Source organism: Helianthus annuus, chromosome 11, assembly GCF_002127325.2.
Source record: "Helianthus annuus cultivar XRQ/B chromosome 11, HanXRQr2.0-SUNRISE, whole genome shotgun sequence".
NCBI lineage: Eukaryota > Viridiplantae > Streptophyta > Magnoliopsida > Asterales > Asteraceae > Helianthus > Helianthus annuus.
This window is the reverse complement of record NC_035443.2, coordinates 95,795,643-95,812,463: the sequence shown is the minus strand read 5'-3', so window position 1 is coordinate 95,812,463 and position 16,821 is coordinate 95,795,643.

Here is a 16,821-nt window from a genome sequence, read left to right as displayed (position 1 = left end):
TCAGCTGATCTCAATGCTTCGCCATTCTTCTTTCCATTAGCATAACCAGTTTTCATACTCTTCCAACTGGGAAAGGCGAATGCCATCAACCAATCTTCAAACTTTGTTGCCCACCTGCTGTAATCTTCTATAGCCATAAGCTTTGGGGGTTTGTTGAATGTTCCGAATGCGCTCTCGGACTCCCAAGCTTCTTTCTTTTTCTCTTTTGGTTGATTTTCGTTCGTATTGTTCGATGTCGAATCGTTGTTTCCTGAACTTCCTGTGAATGCGTACATGTCACTAAATGGATTCAAGAACATATCATCCATTGTGAACGTACCTGCAAAATCAGACAACACTTAGAAAAATTTTGGTTTTGAAAAACCAACAGAACCACAAAAGCGATCCTGTCTAAACAGTTTGACAGAAAAGCGGTCCAGTATATGTTCGTAAACGCGGACCAGACGGTAATGACTAAGTCCTCTCGAGCGATCCACAATATGTCAAATAAGCGACCGAGAGTATGTACGTTCGAGCGATCCAGAGAATGATCGTTCGAGCGGTTCAAATACTGTCAAATAAGCGATCCAACTCTTGTTCGTTGGAGCGATCCAGAAGTGTTCGTATGAGCTGTCCGAATGTGATCGTTCGAGCGGTTCAACAATGTTGTCCGTTCGAGCGATCCAGAGAGTTAAATTGTCCGAAAAAGCGATCCCAAGTGTGAATTTGGAGCGATCCAAGCAGGTTATGTCCAGATAAGCGATCCAATGTCCGAAAACGCGATCGACAGTTTTTAACCAGTTTTTACCATTTTTAGTCCGTATTTTCACCTGATTCTTTCTAGGGTTTGTTAAAAGTGTGTTTTACACGTTATACTCGAATTTCAGACAATTTCAACTGTTGGAACCACTGAAAACCGAAAAAGTATGAGAGAAAGTGAGTAGAAAAGAGAAATTTCTGCAGATCTATGCTGTCGTAGTATGAACTCCTTGTCCTGAGCTCTGATACCACTTGTTGGACCGTTCTATGACCCGAAAAGTCAGTCGAAGTAGTTCATCTTTACATACGAAGGCGGAATCAACGTAAGTAAAGTAACAACAGCTAATCCTTTCAATTCCTTGTGTTTATATTGCTTTCTGATAAAATTTCAGCAGAGTTTCAGCACCGTAGCACACACATACCTCGTTACATCAAATGAATCGCTCCAGCCTATTTATAGAGATCTTGGGTCGCTTATATGACATGCCATATAAGCGATCCAGGATACTTGTCCTATAAGCGATCCAGGCTACTGCCTAATAAGCGGTCCAAGACTAAAACAATGACACAAAAGCGGTCCACAATGTATCATTGACACATAAGCGGTCCTAACTCTATTTCACTCAATATTTACACATTGACCCCCTATAGACCAATCTTTGACTTTAGACTTCTTGTAGACGCAGTCAACAGACATTCCATGCATCAACATGTATACATATGTTTATAGGTAATCGTCATAGCAAGCAATCATATAACATCAAAATTATAGCACAAACATGTGGATCAACAACGTGTTTAATGAGAAGATGACAACTGAGCTTTCATTATTTACCGACCACAATCACATTGTCTACAAAGTGTATCACATCAAAAGGGACACAGGGTCACCCTACCCTTGTCCAATAAGTCTATCGATATACCAAAATCACGTGGTCAAAAGTGGTCTTCAAAAGTCTTCCCAATCTCGGCTCAATAGTGGTACCCTTATCAAAAGTAATGCAATCTGCGTAAAACCAAAAACCAACTATACTGATGACTCAGGTGGAGGAGGGAAGAAAAGCAAACTGCTAACATATGCGAGCTCCTCCTCGAGCTCGTATACACGGCGAAGTAAGCAACTAATCTGCTGCTCGATAGTAAGGAAACGAGCATCAAATCCTGGGAAAGGTGTAAGAGCAGCAGGTGGATGTGCAAAAAGAGACAGTGATGAATGTGGAGGAACAAAGTATACTGACAGAGACAGGGTGGAGGACGTGGTGTCAGCTCAAGATCCAAAACTCTGCGACTCAAAACCTCAAACTGTAGCTGAAGTGACAGGAGCAACTCATCCCGTGCGTAGCCTTCGTAATGTGAGGGATGGTAGGGGTCTGAGATTGGCATAGTGTATGGTAGGAACCATCGGAATGGCTCGTCCAACGGTGAAGAAGTGAAAGGAGCAAACGGTGCAGCCTGTGAGGTAGGAGGAAGTGCTGCTGTAGCAAAAGGATCGTCACGCGGGTGCTGAACTGGAGTACCTTCCCCTGGATAGGGTGTAGGGATGTCCTGAAGGAAAAACAATCAGCAAATCAGTGCGATGGACATCGGATTCTACAGGAGGGAGAGGAGCAACATCAGTGGGTGCAGGTGGGGGAATAAATAGGTCGCAAAAGGAAAATCAACAGGTGCAGGTACTCGGTCGAGAATAGGGAGTGCAACATCTGGTAATTCAAACGGAATCATGGTCGGGATCAGAAATCGACTCAAGGTCAGTAGGTGCAACATCAGGTTGACTCAAAAGGAACAGGAGCTAGCTCAGGAGTAGGCTCTGGGTCGTGTGGAGGTGTGGGATCTCGAGTAGGCGATAGTGCGGCAGACATAGCGGTGTCGTCGTTGTCCGACTTAGTAGAAAAAAGCTGCAATCCGGCCGTCTGTAAAGCAGTAAGTCAACTCCAAAATCAGGCAACGCAAACGGCTGAAAGTCGTCGTCATCATCTGATAGCATATCTGGGACACTCTCAGTATCGGATGTAAAAATCTCTGGCTCGCTCGCACCAGAGCCAATAGCCATGGTCTCGTCAACATCGGACAATCCGCTCTCGGATGAAGAAACAGTGTCTATAACAGAACAATTATAACATATGCACATATATTAATCACTATCATTTTTCATACAATCAAAGTCAATGCATCACGAAGTCATGTATCCTTCCTAGTCTCCCAGACTAAACCACCTAGTCTCCCAGACTAAATCAAGTAGTCTCCCAGACTAAACCACCTAGTCTCCCAGACTAAATCAACTAGTCTCCCAGACTAAGCCACACATGTAAACCTTGCAATCGTGTTTTGTGTCTTTTCTTTTGTAAAAATGTTTTTTTCTCTGGATCTGGGCATTTCGTGTATGCAATGAAAACATGTTGTAAAAATATTTTCGTGAGAGCCCTAATGATTGTAGTATAGACTCGAGAAGGAATCCTAGTTCGCTACAATCGAAGCTCTGATACCAAACTGTCACACCCTGACTTTTGCAGAAGCGTGATTTGGTGTGACTTGCTTAATATCATTGCATTCAACCATAACAAACAACTATATGATAAATCCATGATGTCATCCATAAATTTAAGTTTTAAAACATAATAACAACATTGTTTTAGAATCCAAACACAGACTTTGAATCTGAGTTACAAACCATGCAATTTGTTTTAGAATTCCATAATGAATTCACAAAAGACACAAACAAACTAGGTTTCGAGCCATGTATCTTATCCAAGATAAAAAAATACATAACCCAAACCCTTCGACTTCGGATGACACCTTTTATTAGAGACATGACTTGTAAACTTCAACACCCGCCAGATCCATACTTAATTTCCTGAAATACATGTAGTTTGAAAACATCAACAAAAGTTGAGCGAGTTCATGTGATTTGTTTGTGTGCACGAATCATCCTTGAAAACATTTGTAAGTATGTTTGAGTGTACTTGAAAACTGGTATGAAGCAACAAGGAAACAGATCAATTAATGTGTAGCTAATACATTAATATATGTGACACGGCGCAGGAAGACTCAATCCCAGCAGATTTTGCACCGGCTTCAGTTTGAAGACATAGTCACCACATGGCCCACTCGGCGGGCGCATGGGTGGGGCTCGCTACACCCAAATAGATATATCACTCATGTCCCTTGGTCCTACTACGAGGATTAATGGTCTTACATTAATCGCCTACCCATTCACATGATCTAACAGTTCATTCCTTAGCTAACCATACCATTTGTAATCATCGAAACATTTCTAACATGTATTTCACCCGCGAAGTTGTAAACTGGAAAATAGTTAAACAGTTAAAAGAAAAGGGGGGCATGAACTCACAGTTTTGCGTTCTACGAATCCAATGTAACTCAAAACCTCCTCTTGAACGCACGACTACCTACATGTGTACTACGGTTCATTAGCCGGGTGGGCCGTGCCTTGATTTAGTATTAGTTAGTGTCTTTGAGTTACGTTCTTTGTGTCTTCAATATTATTCCAAGTTATATAATTATTTGTTAAGTTAATAAATATTTTAACTTAAACTATATTTATTAAATTTTGGAATAATAGTTAAAATAATATATTTTAACTTGTTACATTTATGTATTTATACGTGTATATCCTTCCCAAGGATGGGTGTATTTGTATTCGTATTCTTATTCTTATACTTGTTTATTTTTGTATTAACTTTTCCGGAATAATATCTTTAATAAAAATATATCAATATATATTTTGAGAAATATTACTTAGAAAAATTATTTATAATTTTCCTTTGGCAAAAATATTTATATTTTCAAATAAGTTCCATATATATATATATATATATATATATATATATTCAAGTCTAACTTAGAAAATATATATAAACTTATTTTTCCCCATAAATAATACATTTCATATTTATTTGAGAAAATATATATTTCTTCCAAAGGTAATATACCATCTAATAATTCCAAGAAAAATATATATATTCTTACCTTGCCAAAAATAATATATTTTCTTCTTGTCAAAAAATATGATATAATCTTGGAATAATTGTAAAAATCATATTTTTGTTCTCTTGGTGTCCAAAATATTATTTACCAAAATATACTTGCGAATAAATTTTCCGGAATATTTTGTGAGTTATATTCCTTTGTTCGGTTTCACCAATATTTTGTGTATTCTTTGTATATCTATTCCTTAGAATTTTGGTAATATTTTGAATTGAAATTTTTGATATTTTGATGAGTTATATTATTTCAAGTCCTAAAATAATATAACTAATACACATAATATACAAATAATCACACACATGGTGACATCTAAATATATATTTCCTAAATACATATTTAGTCACTTTTATTTATAAAAACCAACCTCCAATATTTATATTTTTGTAACAAAAATTATGGCACACATTGTATGAAAATTTATGGTTTAAAATACACTTGTAAATATTTGTTTAAAAATATTTTTCTAAGTGTTTAATTTCTAGAAAAATTTTGCCATAGTTTCCCCTAAAAATGGAGGTTTCCATGCCTGAAAGGTATATCATTTTCTTTTGTAAATCAACACAATCAACCAATAATCAACAATAAACAATCTACACTTACCAATTTTGCCAAAAACAAGCATAAACTACCACTTCATGAACTTGAAAATTTATAAAAATGTGTAGTAACTTACTAGTGTATTTAGTAAGTCTTGTTACCCTTTAAAGTGTGGTTGATTCTTTAAAAATATCATTTTTAAAGAAAATAGATCTTTACAACTTGTAGTCACATTTTATAAAAATGTTTCTTTATGAATTTTTCTTGTCACATAAGTGTTTCTACACTTGTTTAACCTCTAAAAATATGGTTGATTTCTTTAAGAACCAAGATTTAGTAAAACTTGTATTTTTAACTTGGTTTCTTGGAAAATCATTCTTGAAATATCAGATTTACAAGATTTACATCTTACCTTGATCATCACTCTATAAGAGAACATTATATTCTTTCAAGTTCATGTTTTTCATGAGGATGATCTATGAATCTTTAACACTTTCATCCTCTCATCTTGCTAGATTATGTTTTTAATCATGATTTAGCAAGATCATATGATGATCAACATCATTGTCATAAGCAATCAATCACCAAGTATCACAACAACCTTAAACAACATGATTTCTTTAAGATTTCTTATAATTTTAAGCTTATGTTTATGTTTCATCTACTTATTTCTTAGTGTTCTTCATGATAATCAACATGTATCATCTTTTAACCACTTAGATAAGATGTAAAATGAAGAGATTAATGTTCTTACTAATAGCTCAAGGCTAGGGATTATCAAGAGAAGAAATGTGGTGGATAAAAGCAAATGGTGAAGGTTCTTCAACTTCCGAAAGCTCCAAGCTTCCTTATACACCTTCTAACACATTAATATCACTTAGGAATGGATGGAATGGAAGTGAAAGATGGTGGTGGTGGGGTGCTTGATCTCGGCCGTGAGGTGAAGGGAGGAGAAGAGAGACTTTGTGTTGGTGAATTGTGATAGAAATGAAGGTGATGACCTAGTGGGTTTACTTATAAACTTCCAACACTAAATTATCTAATGTATATTATGCCTCCAAAGAACCAACAAGATCTAATTTAATATGCAAATGAAATCAAGAAGTGGGGGCCACATGTAGGCTGTAGGTATGGGGGGGGGTATAGAGTTAGAATGTAATGTTAGTTAGATCATCTAGTTCAAATCCAAGTGTTTAGTCAGGGTATTTAGTTACTAGATGTTATATAGTGTGTTATGATGTTCGGGGATCATAACTAGCTTGGTAATGTTAAAACAATGCTTCTGGTGAAAATTTGATGTTTTGGGTAGTGTCCGATTATTCGTTTGGTTACTGGTTCGTTAAGGTGCTAAACTATGTAGTTTAGTGTGCTTTATGTTACTTTTTATGACAGTTTTGATTCCAGACAATTAGGAAAGCATTCAAGACCATTTAACTATATTTCTGCATGATATTAAGTTGTTTAAATGCTGAATTTTGCAGAATTCTGCAGTTTATGTGAGTTTTAGTCACTTTCCGGCACTCAAACTATCTCTAGGAAGGTAGTTTTGTGATCCTTACTTTCCTACATACTACACTAGTGTAATTCTTAGTTCCCAGCTCATTCTGTGTCTCAACACAATGTCTGTCTATTTACTAAACTCCGTCAGCATTTTTCTGATTTGTCTGATAACTGTGCTAGCTTTGTTTTCGTGCATTATTTAAATCAATAAGGTTTGCATGTAATAATGTTATGACATTAAGCAATATGTGATGCACATGTATGTATGCTCACAATAATCAGAAAGCAATTCAAGCAATTAATTGTAATTCAGCACATTCATTAAGCACTAATCATTACTTAAGAATTGTATGGATACCTGGAATTTTGACAGTTGTCACACATTAGCTATCGATCAATCACATACAATCAAAACATGCTTTTTTCAACTGTTCCAAAACATAAGAACTCAAATCATCATCATCACGAATCATCAATAAGTTCACCCATAGCCGAAGGCAATCAACCAACGATTAGAATAAGTATAGTCGTACTAACCGAATGATGGGTATAATCAGACAAAGAGGCATGCTCCAAGAGAGAAAGAGGCTTCGAGATATTCAGACCATCGCCGATTCCAAGAGAGAGAGGAAAGAGTATTAGGGTTTTGCCTCTAGGTGATAGTATGAGATATTGAGAACCCCATATGAATTTTATGTGTGATCTAGACAAGTGGGCCGGACCCCAAAGCTTGGGCTTCCGTTTCGGGTTGGGAGGGACTTGGGCCGAGAACGGTTTAGCTAATCAAGGAGGAAATGTTCGGCCCATAATAGAAGTGTGCGACATGGCCGCGATTGTGCGACCGGGTATCCTTAGTAACTGATTTCTATAATATCCAATCAACGAATAAACATTCACTAGCAAACAAATATAACCAAACAAGTTTAACACAGTGTGCACATGATTTCAACGTATACCAGCATATGAAACATAACGACACTAACTAAAAGGTTGTGAAGATGGGTAATGCTAATCCTGAAAGTTCGGGTTATCGCAGTTACTCATTGTTATGATAATAGATAGCCTTTTTGTAGTAATCATCATGTAAAGGATTCAGACTATCATCTGCTTTGTTGTTGGTACATTCTCTTTTGAAATTCCCTTTCGGTTTGCACTTGAAACAAGTGACTTTAGCCTTGTCGAATCCCAGCTTCATGTCAGGACCTTCCAAACACATTCTCCCAGTGATCTCCATGAACCGTTGAGCCCTCCTGATGACGCTCGCCATACACCAATGAATATCCATGAGCTCTATTTCTTCTAGATCTACTTGATCGTAATCCTCCTTTGTCATATTAGGATTACCGATCTTTCCTGCAATTAAACCTTCATAAGACTCCAGAACAGAAGCCAAGAAACTCATGTGCTGTCTCGCGAAATCAGTGTTCAGATTAGGAGAATCTTTCTAGTTTTGATTTAGATCAGATTTGGATGATGAGTAAGATGAATGATATCCTGAATCATAACTTGGAGATTTGCTTTTTGATGAATCAACAACATTATCAGTACTAAAAGCTATACCAATTTTTCATGACTGATTGTTCAGCAGCATACTTCTTCGGTAATACAAATCAACATTCTGCTGATAACTCGAACTGGTCATTTTGTTTTGTTTCTGTAACTCTAAATCATGACCTTTGAGTTTTTCAATCAGACCATCCAATGTGATCTCATCAAACTTAGCATCATTCTTCAATACTATCACAAACGTTTTCCAATCTTCAACATGTGGTAATGCTTCAACCAGTTTATCAGTTATCTCTTCTCTGTCTTTGTTGATTCCAAACCTCTCCAGCTTGATCTTCAAGTGATAGAATCTCTCTATCATTTGTCGAACAATTTCACCCTTCATGCATCCGAATAGATCAAACTTCTTTTTCAACAGAGAGATTTTGTTTTTCTTGATATCCTTGCCTCCTTGGGCTTTCAGCTTCAAAGCTTCCCACATTGACTTAGATATTTCACCATGTTGAAGAAAAAGTAAGATATCCTCTCTAACTGATTGTTGCAATCAAGTTACCATTTTTAGTTCATTAGAGTGGTTAGTTTTATCGATCTCTGAGAATTATTTAATTGTAAGTAATACATTTTGATCGTTCACAGGTTTTTCATATGCGAAAGTCATCATAATCCAACTCTCATAGGCATAAGCCTTCACCCAGTTCTCAAATCTCGTGCTCCACCAATGATAATCTTTGATATTCATTAGTTTCGGTGGTCGTTGATGATTTCCGTACACACTGTCATATTTTAAACTCTCAGAAATAGCACTTGAAACCGTTTTTGTTGTAACTGGGGTTTCTTCAGATGTGAATGCGCTATAAAACGTGTTATAGAACTCTTCAACCATGATTACCTGCAAACACACAATCAAACACTCTGATTAAACTTGAAATTTAAACAAACAACCAGTTCGTATGAAGCTGGAATGATGCCTTCGTACGAAGCTGCAAATCAGACTGATCAAACAAACACTATGCGTTCGTATGAAGCTAGATGTGGTGCCTTCATATGAATGGACTTAAATTCTCAACAACCAAGTTTTCTAGGTTCGTAGGAAGCTGGAGTATGTGGCTTTGTATGAAGATACACTGCAAAGAACAAGTTCACATTTTTCATGGTTTTTCACTGATTTGAGTATGATTTTGTTCGAATTTTGATCTGAAACTTTGTAGGATTGATTAAAATTGGTTTTCACACAACATATTCAAAAATTAGCCAATTTTAACCATGAAAATGTTGTAGATCTAAATTTTAAGTTCAAAAGAAATGTAGAAGATGAGTAGAAGAAGATGAAGAGATTTGTCTCCGAATCTGATGAAGTTGCTTGAATCTTCGTGTCTTCAATCCGTGCAAACAAACACCCGCTCTAATACCACTTGTGGATTCGAATCCTAGATCGATTCCTTGACCGTTGTTATGCGTATGAACACGTGAGTTGTGCGGAATCCAATCACGTGTGTGGATGAGAACACAAAGATGTAGTTATAAGTTGTTTTCTATTGATACTTTGATAGTACAAAACCGCGAAAACAAACGAGCGGAGCTTCACCTCAAAGTTGCTCCAAAGTTACAAATGACCAAGACCTATACACATATATACAGTGTTGGTGCCTTCGTACGAAGCTACTCTAATGTACCTTATGCTTTCTTCTGTTCAGCACCAGTCTTGACTCATTTGTTTTAGCTACGATATGTGATTGATGGAAGTGATAGACATTATGCACTCACATTAATAGTTTAGTCTTTGGATATTTTGTATTGGGCTTAGCATTTGGTTTTAGCTTGTTTAGGGTTATAATAGGCTTGGAGAATGGACTTGCCCAGTCCAAAGCCAAGTATGCAAACATGGAGTATATAACATGTTGTGCATTATGGTTTAGGGCTAGACAGTTGGAATTACAGTGAGACACAGAGGGTGGCTGTGAAACTGAGTGAGAAAAGTACAGAGCGTGGCTGAGAGATTTCATATGATCTTGAATGAGTGTAAACTTTGTGTTTTGATAATCATAGAAGATCGGTTTATAAGTGCTTGGCATTGTGTTCTCCATCTTTCTTGTTTCTGTGGTTTGTGTGATCTGTGAAAGGGATTCGGCACCCTTGATTGATTGTCAATCTTGTTATGATCCACGTGATATGGACCTACAATTGGTATTAGAGAATTTGCTCGTATTGTACAGTTCGAGATTGATATACAGTTGCTGCTGCCGTCATTCATCTGTGGTTCTAGGGTTTTGTGGGTAAAATCGTATTACAGTGAAGTCATTGTTTTTGCGCTTTACCAAAATCACACAAACTCTAAGGCATCCGGGTTATACAAGATCTCTGGGTTTTATAATTAAAGACTCAAGGTGGTCCGAAGTTAGTGATCTTCGGGCTTTATAATTTTTCGAATATAATGTGAAGTCCGGGTTTCTTTTAAGGTGTCCGAGTTTTGATCGTGTCCATAGTTAGAGTTACATATCCTTTCTGACTTACTCAAGTGGGTGTCCGGGTTATTCAAATAGGTATCCGGGTTTTATAATTTTCGGATATAAGGTTCCGATTTCAGAGTTCAGCAGTTTCATCTGATTGTTATAAGTTTTCGGGTTTTTATAAGGGTGGGATTACATCTTCCGAACTTATATCAGCTTCATTCCAGGTTTTATCACGATTATCTCTTGTCCGTAGTCAACTTGTGAGTGTCCGAGTTATTCAATCTTTCCGAATTTGAGATAAAAACAGAAGTATCCGAGTTTAATCACTTGTTTCCGATCTTATATCAGCTTGTCCAAATTTTACTTGGGAGAGTTATTGTTCTGGATTACGTATATTGTTCGAACTTAAAAGGTAGTCTGAATTTAAGTATATTCCGAATTTGGTACCTGAAGACTTGTGTTCTGGATTTAAGTGAATTTCAGGGTTTGTGAGTTTGTGGAAATTTTTCAGAGTTATTTATTTAGGGTTTAAGTGCTCAGGGTTTACAACTTCATCCAAACATGAATAGTTATTGTGGAGAGTAAAAAACATAAATATTCCGAATTTGTCAATTTTCGGGGCTTGTGAGATCTTTTCAGGGTTTGTGGAAGCTTTTTATGGTTTGTGAAAGCCCTTCAGAGTTTGTGAAGTTTTCAGGGTTTGTGAAATCTTCAGGATTTGTGAAAACCTTTAGAGTTTGTTAATTCTTTCAGGGTTTGCAAACCTTTCTGGGTTTGTGATTCCTTCAGGGTTTATAATTCATTCTGAATTTACACAGGTTAAGGATTTGTCACTTAAAGTGTTGAGAGGTTGGATTTTGATTTTGAATCAGGTTTACCAAAATCCATTTGATACTTTTTAGCTGCATGTTTATAATGGGCAAGTTGGAACATAAAGATGCAACTGTAATTGTTTTGCCACACTTGATGCGAGTTTCGCAATATGCTGATTGGAAATAAAAATTTAAAGTATTTGTGAAAAGCGAAGATACTAGAATGTGGAGTTGTATCATGGATGGTTATATCCCTCCTACACATGAAGTTGATAGAAGAATTTAAGTGACTGTGTAAAAGATGATGCAAGAATCTGATAAACGTATGTATGATGCTGAGAAGAAAGCTTTAACAGCGATAAAGAAGTCTCTGCCATTTGAAATAAAAAACATTTATAATAGGTATAGGTCTTCTAGAGAACTATGGGAAGCTTTAGAAAAACGTTATCAGAGTTCTTCAAAACAGAGTACATGCAGTCAAGCTTATGTAGCTGAGATTGCAACTGTCAAGATTGGAGAAGCAGCTGTTGAGGTAAAAGAGAAGAAGGAAGATAATGAGGAGACTGTTGAGAGAAAGGATGTAGAAGTTTCAAAGTGCTTGAATGGTGTGATTGAACTTACAACAGAGGTGAAGGTAACATCAGAATTTGTAAGTCATACGTGTCATAATTACACTGAACTACAAGGTAAAGTTGACGGACTATCAGAGCAAAACAAAATTCTATTAGCTGAATTCGAAAAATTAAATTAGTTAACTGCCATTTTGATAAAAAAGGGAGTCAATGTGTTTAGATAAAATCAAATCAAATTTTCAAGAAATCAACAGTTTAACAAGAAAAGTCAATAAACTGTTACATATCATTGATTTGGCTCGTGAAACTGTGAAGGATAAGACTAACGAGTTTTCGGAAAAGCGCATAGAATTGGCTGATGCACAAGCCAAAATTGTTGAATTTCATGGTAACTTATACAAATTTGGAAAATCTTAGTTGGTTAGGACTCACATTCAAGAAAATTTGAATAAGAGTAATGAAAAGACGGGAGTGGGGTTTGTTAAATATCCCCCCCCCCCAAGGATCAAGACTACTCCTTTTTACCAAATGAAAATGAGCTAATAGATTTTGTGCCTACTGCGCCAGCTGTAGTGGATCCGAAAACTATGGACTTACCAAATAGTCTAGTTTCTTTGAAAGAATATGCTGGGTCTAACAATACAACTCATAAATTGGATGAGGATACTGAAGACAAAAAGGTCCAAACATTTAAAAAAGATCTAACAAAAAGAGATTTTTTAAGAAAATATCTTGTTTTAAATATCATAACAAAGGACATGTGGCGAGTCATTGTCCTTTTAAGAAAGGTAAGCAAAAAGTCGATAAGGTTAAGGATGGGAATCAGGTTGGTTCAAAGAATAATGTAAAACCAAGTTGTTAGACAAATCAACCTAGATTTCAACCTAAATCTTCAACATCGGGAAGATTTGATAGGCCAAGAAGCAATTCTACAAAAATAAATCATGTTAGTGGTCAATCAAATCAGTCTCAAATAGAATTTTTGGATATCAAAATCGATACCAACTTCTGGTAATCGAAATTTTCAAAGAAGAAACGAATATAAGGGTTTTAGTAACTCAAATGTTCAAAACAACCCAATTTTTTTTCAAAGTTCAGGTTATGATACGGGGAAGACATCCAAGACACCAGTAGGGTGTGATGGGTATTGGTCAGAAGTATCTTACGTTGATGTTTATGGTCAACCCAAAACCGATAAGGTTTGGGTTCTCAAGTCTAACTGAGGTGTTGAGTGTGTGCAGGATGACCAAGAAGGACTGTTGATATGTTCAACAGTGGTTGTTCCTGTAAAGCATCTGAGGTGAATAGTAGGTTAAAATTGGTAACTAACTATTTACTTCAATATTGAAAAACTTTTTGTCAGGTTAAAGTGGGAGTTTGTTTATGTTTTTAAACCTTGCTTCACAAAAACAAAAATTTAGGGGGAGAAATTTCCATGAACCAAACAGAGTTTAATTAGTGCGTGTGTTCCGGAGGAGTAAGTAAGTTATAAAAAAATATAAAAAAAATCCAAAAACATTGGAAAATGAAAAATTGAAAAAAAGAGATTTCATGGTGTAAAAATGAAGAAATGATAGTACATCAGCAAGTTAGACTGTCACACTGAATTTGAAATTAAATTGCTTAAGTGTGATAGCAGCTTCATCATATGATGTACCAGTAGGCAAAAAACATGAAATAATCAACTTACCAATGTGATATAAACCTAACGAACTGAGTATGAGTGGGTAACACATCAGTGGCATATGGTTTAATGACCTTAAATCATGCGTTGAGAGATTGCCAAAATCTGAGGCTTTGTGTCTTTATATTGTTATTTCATCCGGGGATATCAGGGTTGTTCTTCTGCTGCATCCAGATATATGCTAACCTAGGCACAACCAAGATAACTTAAAAGAGCTAAAAATGCCAAAAACCAAGAAATAGAAGAAGCTCTCCAAAAGAGTCATTCAAATGTGCAAAATGCAGAAATCGTACCACATTTGGTATTTGTCTTAACCCTTGTTAGATATTGGTGTCTTTGTTATACGGAAGTACTGACCTGATCACCAATTATCTAACTTTGTAAAATAAAACGGATGAATTCGGTATATTCACCTACTACGAGGAACCTTTGTGCATACCTTGATCGCGGGGGTATGTCTTGAAGTGGGATACGCTAGTGCATCAGTAATAATATTAACTTAAAATATCTCTTGGTAAAGGCACTTGAAATGTTCATATGTTTTGTTTAAGTGGATAAACAATACTGGTAATCGTCATGAAAAATTATATAAAGAATTATCTAATAGTGTGAAAACAGTTTGATTTGCTGATATGATCTTCTTGCACATGATTCTCACAAAAAGGTGTATTGTTTAGTTTGTTTTTTAAAAATATCAAAATTACCAAAAGATTTCCTTTTAAAAGGTCTCCCTTTTGAACTAACAGGTTTTTATTTTTGCATGATAAGATAAAATATTGGTTTATCTTGAATGTGAAAAAGACTAATGTTTTTTTTCGAGATACTTGCTTGTGTTTCTAAACAGATTGATGCAGTTATCAAAATGAAGTGTAGAAAACAAGTAAAGTGCAGATTGAGAGTGAAGTGAAGAATGTGTGAAGATGCATGGTAGGATCCTTCTACTACATTGCAGAGAGAGATATGGAAGAGTTGGAGCTCACTTGCTTAACCAAAGATTGCTAGTTCACTGACCTACAACGAATGAAAGTTTTGGAGATTGGAAGCATCAGCTAAAGGGGAGTCTGTTGGTGTCAGAAACTGTGTGTAGCTGAAGCTATCCAAAGAACAATAGATTGCAAGATGTTTGAAGACAAAGTTACACTATGAAGCTATTGTCAAGGGGGAGTCTATTGCTGCATATTCTATGACAACAGCTTAATAGTTTAATAGTTTAGTCTTTGGATATTTTGTATTGGGCTTAGCATTTGGTTTTAGCTTGTTTCGGGTTATAATGGGCTTGGAGAATGGCCTAGCCCAGTCTAAAGCCCAGTATGTAAACATGGAGTATATAAACATATTGTGCATTAGGGTTTAGAGTTAGACAGTTGGAGTTACAGTGACACAAAGAGTGGCTGTGAGAATGAGTGAGAAATCTACAGAGAGTGGCTGAGAGATTTCGTATGATCTTGAATGATTGTAAACTTTGTGTTTTGATAACCATAGAAGATCAGTTTGAAAGTGTTTGGCATTGTGTTCTTCATCTTTCTTGTTTTTGTGGTTTGTGTGGTATGTCAAGGGGATTCCGCACCCTTGCTTGATTGTCAATCTTGTTACGATCCACGTGATAGGGACCTACAATAATACACTACCATTACCTCCTACTATCTATAATACACTACCATTATCAATATGTATAATATTTTATATGTAATTTTTTAGATATATATATATATATACATATATTGTGTGTAAGGTGTGTTATGTTTTTATTGATAATTTAAGCCCATTTTACACATTAGTCAAGTTTTAAATTTATAAAACACGATATTCTACTAACACTAAACACACACATGGGCAAGTGCACCCATCGTGAGCGTAGTATAGCGTTGGTAAGATACCGAGGTCGTCCAAGGACACAAGAGCTTTTAGTACAGGTTTATCCTCAACGTCTAATCAAATCAAAATTTTTAGAAAAGGTTTTAAACATGAAAAATAAAAACTAAAATGCTGAAAATAAAAATATAATAAAAACAGATAGACAAGATGAATCACTTGGATCCGAGTCGCCTTTAATGTATCCTTTGATGATTTCCGCACTTTTGCACTTTTTAAGAGATTATCTTAGTTATGGTAGTAGGCCCCTCTTTTGAAGGTGACGTTACCCTCAACCCAGTGGTTTGAGTCAGCAAGGATACAATCCCAAAGGGTCGGAATATTGGAAGATAATTAATTAAGTTATTAATGCGTAAAGTGGTAGGCCCCTCTTATGAAGGTGACGTTACCCTCGGCTAAGTGGTTTGAGTCAGCAGGGATACAATCCCAAATAGCCGGTTTAATGTAATAATAGTAGTTTACATATGAGGGGATCAAGCCATTCGGACCCCCCGCCATCCAATACCAGTGGGTATTGGAGGAGATCCTAGTAAGCTTGACCCAGGTCCTTGCAGGATCTATACACTGAACAAGGCAAGAACCTTACTAAATCATTCCCTTAACCCCCGACCAAGTAGTCAACATATCTCTATATAGACCATAGAGATATGAATGGTTTCAATCTTTTACTTTATATAGACAGTAAAGTATTGCAAAGACACCACAGAAAAATGATAAAGAAGTTTCACCTTCAACATAAGAAACTAGTTATTAAAGTCATTAATACAAAACCAAATAAAAAGTGCGAAAAGATTAAAAATTAAAAGTAATACATTAAATGCTTGTCTTCACCAAGTGATTTAAGAGACTTAGCCAAACATGGCCTTTGATTGACAAGAACTCTTACGATCAATCTAGGATCCCGCGAATACTACACACACTCTAAAGTGGATGATGGATGATGGTGGTGGATGTGGGTGTTGTAGTGGTGGTGGAGTGGTGGTAAAGTGGGAGAGAGGTTGTTTGCCAAGGGATGCCTTTGAAGAGAAGCAAACACCCTATTTATAGCTTGAACAGAAGCCCGACCACGGCCCCATTTCCGCTAGACACGCCCCCGTGGCCATCATCTTTCTCTTTCTTCATTAATTGCAATTGTCTTCATTAGG